The 8,960-nt window shown below is 43.8% G+C and overlaps 1 protein-coding gene across 1 annotated transcript in view; it reads right to left on the bottom strand.

Moving 5' to 3' along the window:
* Positions 1-506: 506 nt before the first annotated feature.
* CUNH17orf105 (chromosome unknown C17orf105 homolog) overlaps positions 507-8,960 on the bottom strand; it is a 30,627-nt gene continuing 22,173 nt past the window's right edge. Inside the window, exon 6 of the mRNA XM_019523636.1 lies at positions 507-818. The gene's annotated coding sequence lies outside the window, so the exon portion shown is untranslated. The remainder of the gene's footprint in view (positions 819-8,960) is intronic.

The following is an 8,960-nucleotide window of genomic DNA, read 5'->3' on the forward strand; positions in this document are numbered from 1 at the left end:
GGCAAAACTCGTGACATGGATGGGTGACACTGTGTGTGGCCTCTGGGCCCCCACTGCCTGCCCTGTGTGGCTGAGCCCACCCCACTCCTGCCTGCAGCACAGCCTCACTGGGAAGAGGCTAGTACCACCCCTGTCTCTAATCATGTGTGACTCATGGAGGGAGGCGGGCACAGGGAAGCAATCCTTCCTAATTTCATGTCATATGCAAGCTTACTCAGGATGCTCTGTCTTCCAAATCGTTATTGTAAAAATAGCACTTAATATCAGATTACTGTTAAACCACTTACAGAATTTCTTACAACTTGCAGTCTCAGTTTGTTTTACTTTAAAATATATCTGAATAGGGGAAATGGTAATTAAAAAGAGACAACACAAGTAGAAATGTGAAGATTTTATGAAGTAGCTCAAGTCACAAAAACTGAAAATGTATTGTGGTCAAACTTTGTATTAAACATTGAACAGAAATTTCATTAACAGTTTGCTTCATACAGCAAATAATCCTCATGTCAAATTTATGGTAGGCAGCAAACCTGTACTTAGACATTATCACTTTTTTTAGCTTAGAACTGTCATGTGAGGGTTTTTTAGGTCTAGTGTTGTGTGTAAAATCATAATAAATTATGGCAATGCTAACTGTATACGGTGTATGAAATGTACGTTTGAGTTGGGGGAGTTCACCTCTACAGAAAATACTGAATTCACTCAATGCTCCAATTTATTCTAAAATTCCAAGACAACTTCAGTCAGTTGTTACATACATCCTTTACAGGACAAGATGTGCTGAATCTCCACTGAATCTCCATGCATGGCATATTCTCCTGCAGTGGGGGAGAAGGAGTGGGGACATAGAAAGAAAACCTGAGTGTTGCTGAATAGCAATTAAAAGCCTTGCCTCAGTAGGGCATATTGTCTAAGAACCCAATACAGCAAAGTAACTGAAAACACTGGGTGGCATTCCATAATCCCTGTAGGTGTCTAAAAATAGGGGAGCCTGAAAAGACTATGTGAGTATCTAAAATCAGTGGCATTCCATTGGTTTCTGCGGGCACATCTACACAAGATGCTGTTATGCACTGGTTACTATGCATTTATTTAGTACTTGTATAATCACGTACTAAATAAATGTGCAGTAACTGGAGTTACTGCACAGTAGCAATGGTGAACACCTTTTTAGTGATGGTACTGCAAAGTAGCCTAATAATACTGCGCAGCAGCATTTCAGCACTGTTTGTGCTGTGATGCGCTACTGCACAGTATTATTCAGCTACTGAACAGTTAATGTCTTGTGCAGGCGCACCCTGTGGAAACCTAAGTGCTCCTGTTTTAAGTAGAGGTGCCCATCTAGGTGCCCACAAGACAGAATGCTTTGTATGTTTGCAGGTGAGTGTCCAAGGGTCCACCAATCTGTGTATCTGTTCACCCACAGGGGTGATGGGAGGGCACTGTTTCCTGTGGGCTCCCCTCCCTCCTATTCCTAATTGCACATAGGAAACTGTACAGAGCCCCTCAAATGCACAAAGGAAGGCAAGACACTGCCTGTACAGGAGTTGAAGCTAACTAGGACCAAAAATGGCTATGTAAACAGCTGGACTTAACTGGCATTCTCGTACCATATGGACATGTACATCTCCAGAATACCAAACTGCTTCCTCCACTCTCATCCCTGCCTTTTTCAGATACTTGCATTCTGGATGACCAGAGTTGAGGCCCACACAGCAGGATCTCAGTGCCATGAAGTCCAGCCCCATTCTCAGGCTCCCCTTAAAGGGGTTAGCATGCAGGCTGCACACACAAGGCCAACACAACCATGACGGGAGCAAAGGTAGCTCAGGGGAGGGTCAGGGAGTAATGGAATGCCTCTTTTACCCCACAGAGGTGCAGACCATAAATGCAGTTCATGCCCTGCACTTGGGGGGGTGACAGTTTTTGAGACTCCCCCTCAATTTAGTGCGACTGCCTGTGGGACAAATTGCAGCAATGAGTCAGCTCTGTGGGGGATGTGGACAATCAGTGGAGTTCATCCAAATGAAGTGGAGGGACTTAGGGCAGTGGGTAAGGTTGCATTTCCTCAAGAAGAAACACCTCCCTCCCCATTCTAGCGCCCTTCCACCCAGAGCTGCCCTCAAGTTCCTTCTCAGCTTCCCAATCCTGCCAGACTAGGTGCAACCTGTTTCCACTCCTTGCCTGCCTCCCCAGTCTGTCCCTACCCTCTCCCTGCTTTCCCCTGTAGCTAATCTCCCTGGGGCCACTTCAGTTGCCTCTCTGTTGTGCCTGGCATGCCTCCCTGCCACTCCCCTACAGGCGGTCATGGGCCCAGCCCGTTTCCTACAGGCAGCCATTGCCACCTATTCCCTCATTGAATTGGCTCCCACCTGCACTACAGGCAAAGTCCCTGTAATCATGCTCTGAGTATGAATACATTTTTCTAGCCGTGCAGGGCTATATGTGGCTAGAAACATTTAACAGAATGCCTCTAGCTGGGTACAGCCTCTTCATGGCTAGGAACAGCTGATCACAGAGATGTGCAGCTGGCTCACATGGCTATATTTAGTTGCATCTGGGACTGCCACACCTAAATCCTCACAGATGGAGGGAGATGATAAGGAATAAAATTTAAAACTTTGATTTAGCCAGCTAAATGACATACACATGTAATTTACATGGCTAAATTGTCTAATAGAATACCACCCATTGTGTTCGCAAAGATCTAAACCCATGGTTAGGAATTTTATGACTAGGGGCCCAAGGGAGGACTAAAGATCAGACCTCCCCATGATACTCCATAGTAATTTTTTTTACTATTTTGGTACCCAGATCCATACCACATATATAAAGTATTTAAGCATTTACAGGAACAGGAATTAGAACCCTAGCGTATCTCTCTTCCTCCACCCACCCCTCCTAGCCTCACTGAATACCAGTAGCTATAAAGTCATACACTCACTCTCTAACCCAGTAACCATTTTATTTCACAAGAAATCTAAAAGAACTTAGGGCCTTGTTATACCATATGCTGTGAGCCACATAAATGTTGATTGGTGTTAGTGCTAGCTTGGACTTTGGAGCAATCACACCCTTAGTCAAGAAACCTTTACTGACAGTCCCACACCTGCACTGCTGTGACTTGCCATTGGTGAGCTCGGGCAGGACTAGGAGCTGTGAGTTGTCACTAGGGGGCTGGTGAGCTAGGACAGGCTCTATGGGTTGGGGTGTGAGAGATCTTGAGATACAGGAGGACCTCATCTTGGGTGGCACATCTGTGGGGAGCAGCTACCCCTTAATGGACCAGGAGGTGGGTAGTGCAGATCAGAGATAATCCTGCCCTTGAGGGGTATAACTCTGAGCTGCATAGCAAGTGCTTAAAATCATTTTAGTAAGATGTTAATGTGTGGACAATCCAGGGGTTAAGAGCTCCAGGAGCTGCCCAAAATTACTGTGTAACAAGGTCCTAAGAGAGTCTCAGCCTAGAACACCCCATAACAGTGGTTCCCAAACTATGACAGATTGCGCACCACCAATTTAAAACGATACCACCAGCAATTTTTTCAGTTCAACCTTCAGTACAACCAGCAAAATTTTTGTCATATGAAGTAAATATAATAAATCTATTAATGTGTACCAATGACAGCTTGTCTGTGTACCACTGATGGTACACGTACCACAGATTGGGAACCGCTGCCCTATAATTTTACAGATTAGATTACTTTCCTGAGGAAAAAGGAAATAGGGTTGAAGTCTCTTCAGAGAGAAGAGGGCTCTGAATCTGCATTAGTGCTCTAAACACTGGGGGCACCTATACACATGCTGAACATCTGCTTTGATGCAGGCTAATAATAAATTTCTGGGCAATGATAGATTTCTTGTGGAATTTTAGTTTTAAAAATTAAAGATATTTTATCTTAATTATTAAACTCTATAACGGTAGTAAAAAAACCCCCCAAAACAATGTATACTACCAGCCACTTTGTGTAAAGTTATTATTTTTGTAAGCTGTAAACCAGGCAAGGATTCTGTGAACTGTTGTAATTATAGACCAATTTTTGTAATGAATATAGACACCAACATTCCAGCCAAACCTTTATCACACAGATTGGAACAGGTTCTCCTTCAATTACTTCACACAAATCAAGTAGGATTAATTAAAGAAAGGCATTATTCAGATCTTGCACATCGGGTTATTGATACAGTGGTAACAGAACAAAATTCTTAAATTCCCATAATTCTTTTAGCTCTTGATTCAAAGAAGGCCTTTGACTGTGGGCACGCACCGCATTAATGTGCATTAGCACAACTACACGTTCGCTAATGCGACTTAGCTAGTCATGAATAAATTTGATACCTGCTTTATGCAGGTATCAAATTTAGGCTCAAATAGCCTAAAATCGCCACTTTTAAGGTGCATTAAAGGCATGCACGTGTAGACACATGCCTTTAATGTGCCTTAAATTGGGCTAATGCACATTAAATGTACACGTGTAGACACGCCCAATGAACACAGGATCCTGTTTCAAGCAGACAACACACTAATATTTCTGCCAGTCTGGGGGATCAGTTCCTGCCCTCTCCTCATTAATCAACAATTTTAGCTATCTATCTGGTTATAAAATTAATTGGACTAAATCTGAATTACTTGTACTACATAATGATCCCACATGGAATATCCTTAGTAAATGGCAGTTTCAATAGCAATCAGAACATATAAGTTATTTGGGTATTAAAATATCCAAGAATATTAATGTTACTATCTACCAAAACTTTCAAGAGATTCTCAAAATTATATTACAGGTTCTGAACAAATGGCGCAGTTTGACAAAATTCTTGGGAGCAAATGTGAATATTTAAAAAAATGAATACTGTACCTCATCTAATTGATCTATTACATAACCTACTAATTGTAATCCCAAGTCAGAGGCACAGAAAACTCACTGTGCAGATGGGGCAGGGAGTGGGGTGCAGGCATCTGCTGACCACTACAGACAGGGGGAGGGGAAGTAGAGGCAGGGAGAACATGGATGCGGGAAGGGAAGGTTTATCTTCGCAGGTTCCCATTGCCATTGCCATTCCCACTGCTACTCCCACTTCTCCCTGCAGGTGCCAGGAGCCAATCAGCTCCAGGACTGAGGAGCTCTCTGCCCCCTGTCCTTGATCCCAGTTCCCAGCACAGAGCTGGCTGCTCTGGGGAGTAGGCAGGAGCTGGAAACCCAGCTGCCACCTGCCCCACAGAGCAGCTTTGCTTCCACCCACTCCCTGGAGAAGCCAGCTCCACACCATGCAAAGCTCCTCTTGGAGGCAGGGTTCCCAGCCCCAACCCATACCCCAGAGCAGCCAGCTCTGTGCCAAGCAGGGCAGCTGCCAGTGATCCCTGCCTTCCTTGCTCTACCCCCAACCTCGCAGAAGTCTTGCCAGCTGCTGTCCCACACCCAGGACAGCTCCCAGCAATCCCTCTGGTGGGCAGGGAAGCCCTGCTAGTGGGGGCTTGCTGGCAGCTCTGTGTCCTGATGGACACAGGGCCAATAGAGCTCTGCCCACTGCAGGGACAGCTGTCACTAGGCCCTGTGCCCCTTGCCCTTGCCAGCCCCAGGCTGGCACCCCAGCGGAGGCCTGGAGCTCCCCCTGGCTGCTGTAGGGGGGCAGAGCAGGGCAGGAGCAGCCCTGTACCAGGCTGCTCCCTTTAGGAGTAAATTTGCTCCCAACAGGACACCTGTGTAAATGTGCTCCCAGGGAAGGTTTACTGTGCAGTATTTTACTGTACAGTAAGCCTACTGTGAATTAATAGCATGTGTAGACATGCCTATTGGGTGCAGAGATGCACCTGCTGTGGCAAAGGCTCCCCAGTGCGGGGAGCAGCATTCTGTTTGCTCCATTTGCCTTCTAACCCTCAGATACACTGTTCAGTGTGGCTCTGTCCTGCTCAGCTCCTGTTGTGGCAAAGACTCCTAGGGTGTGATTCTGGCACTGTGCACCATTCTGTGTGTGGATCTTATCAGACCCAGGGCAGCACAGGGAGCCAGATAACAGGACTCCACAGGCCAGATCTGACCTGTGGGCCATATGTTTTCCACCCCTGATTTGCATATTCAGATGACAGAACCTCAATGAAAATGAATCTTCTTGAGAATGCTGCAATATATAAGAACTGATTACTCACTTTCTAGTGCCTGCAACAATTAGAATAGCAAAAGCTTGGAAAAGAAGTACCACCCCCTAAAATCAATGAGTGGTTTCAAAAAGTCTGGAAAGTTTTAATAAGGGAAAAGTTGTTCTATCCAGTCAGTGTTCTACAGGGTAAAAGGTAAAATATGCTTACTTAAGAAATCTGGTATAGATTTTTGGAATTTGTTAAAAAATAATAATAAAAAAAAATTTGGATCTTCTCCTGCCTCCAAACCAGAAAGTTTGAGATACTTTTTTGAATACTGAAGGGCAGTGCACGTTCTATGAGCTATCACTTAAGAAAAAATTTGGATTCAATTCAAAATTTAAAAGCAGAGATGAGTAGGAGAAAGTGAGATTTGCTTTGTGCAAAGTTCTGAGGAAAAAGAGATGGTGAATATAGCTATGAAGAAATAAAAAAGCTTAACATCAACTGAAACAAAGAAACTGGCATACTGAAAAGAGGAAAAAAGAGCACAACACTCTTGTGGATGCTGACTTGGGTTAAGACAGCACTGTTGATAGAAGATAAATATCTGTCTTTATGCATAGTTTAGGGGATTGGGGATTTGTTAATAAATAAAGTTAAAACAAGAAAATGAGCAGTTAAAAATATCTGAACTTCTAAAATTGATATTAGATTGCATCTTTTACAGCAAAAGATTATTTCTCACTTTCACTGGGCTCTCTCTAAATTTAAAAAATTCAATATACTACCAATAGATACATGCTGGAGATGCAAAGCAAGCAGACAACACTTGGTCATGCCCCATAATCAATATTTTAAAAATAAATTATAACTAGCATTAATATGGTTTTGAATACACATACCTTTGGTAAATAAGCATATTTTGGGGTATATGACTAAGGAGATCATTGCATTCCTCTGGTGGACCTTATTATTGGCATGCAGAATTGTATTATTCCATTGTAAAAGTAGGAGATCTCCAAAAGCTAAAGCCTGGTCATAATGAAATAGCACAGCTAGCATACATGGGAGTCATGTTTTAGAGGGATAACTGCTTTGAAAAGTCTAATGCATTTTGGAAAGATTGTTTTAGACTATTCAGCAACTAAGTTCTAAACTATTTTTAATGGATTATTACCATCATCCATGCCTTCATATTCTCAAGACTAGATAATGCATGCTATGTAGGGCTGTCCATGAAGATGGTCTAGAATCTGCAGCTAGCCCCTTCTTTTGAAGGTGAGTCAGCAAGAGTACACAAGTCCAGTGCTCCAAAGTCTACACTGACTTTCTCAGTGCAATTCTAGGTCCTGGTTTCAACCTATATGGCCCTAAACGGCCAGGGCCCAACATACCTAAGTGACTGTCTTCTCTTGTATGCCCCATTACAATCCCTAGTTAGTTAAGTCAGTATGCCAAGCCTACTCTGTGAAAATGCATGAAAAGTTGCTCTCAGTTGACACTCCTCAAACTCCCTCCCTTTGAGGCCTGCTAGAAGGGCTGTAAAATTTTCCTATTTGGGCAGGCACTTAGCAAACAAAGCTAATCTCAGGTATTATTTAGGGCAGGGGCGGGCAAAATGCAGCCTGCGGGCCAAATGCAGCCCGCCAGGCCATTCTATCTGGCCTGCAGGGCCCCTAAAGAATTTAGAAAATTAACATTTATCTGCTCCGGCTGCCTGTCATGCGGCCCTCGATGGCTTGCCAAAACTCAGTAACCAGTCCTCTGCCCAAAATAATCGCCTGCCCCTAATTTAGGGGGTCTCTGTTTTATGTTGATAGTTTAGTTCCTTTTTAAGTTGTTTTGTTTTCTTGTATTCTCCTGTTTTATACATTATTCTGTTTGCTTATTGCAAGCTATCCTGAGGCTTGCTTGGGAAGGGAAGGGAATAAATCAAATCAATTAATTAATTATTCCTTGCACACTTATTCATTCCTCTTCTATCCATCTGTCTTCCCTCCTTTCTTTTATTTTTCTTTTCTATTAATTGTTTATTATTTGTAATAGACATACATGTATTTCAGATTCATATATATGTAATTAATATATATGTATAAGTGATTTGTGTGATTAAGACTAATAAAAACAGAATAAAACAAGATAATGGTATACTTCTGACACCTTGCATATTGTTTCTTACCATTCCTGTCAATTATCAAGTAAGGGGCTAGCTCTGCAGAGAAACTCGTTTCCCCTAGCTCCCCCTGGCATAACAAGGAATAACGGCCGTAAGTTGTTGGAGAGTAGGTTTAGATTAGACATCTGTAAGAACTACTTCGCTGTCAGGGCGGCTAGGATCTGGAACCAACTTCCAAGAGAAGTGGTGCTGGCTCCTACCCTGGGGGTCTTTAAGAAGAGGCTTGATGCCTACCTGGCTGGAGTCATTCGAGCCCAGTTTTAATCCTGCCTAGGCAGGGGGTCGGACTTGAAGATCTACAAGGTCCCTTCCGACCCTACTTCTATGATTCTATGATTCTATGGTCCTGTTGGAGCATCAAGTCGAGACGGGAAAGGATCCAGGTCAGGGGTGGGCAATTATTGCTGCTGGAGGTCCACTTAATGAGTTTTGGTGAGCTGTGGAGGGCCTTGTAGCCCTGCCCCTTGACAAGTACCCTGCCCCCTAGTCATCATCTTGAGATCAGAAGTCCCTCCCCCCAACCTCTGACTTTTACCACTGCAAGTCCCTCCCTTTGTCCCTGGAAGTAGTCCTTTGTGTGTGTGGGGGGTGCCATCTTGGAATCTTTGTCATATTGCAGGGGGTGTGTAGGGGTGGGGGGGTATGGGTGGATGGATATAGGGTTTGTGGGGGAGGGTATGGGTAGATGGGTATGGGGTTTCT

Source organism: Gavialis gangeticus, unplaced genomic scaffold (assembly GCF_001723915.1).
Source record: "Gavialis gangeticus isolate Ggan-Ray unplaced genomic scaffold, GavGan_comp1, whole genome shotgun sequence".
In the NCBI taxonomy this organism is placed as follows: Eukaryota; Metazoa; Chordata; order Crocodylia; family Gavialidae; genus Gavialis; species Gavialis gangeticus.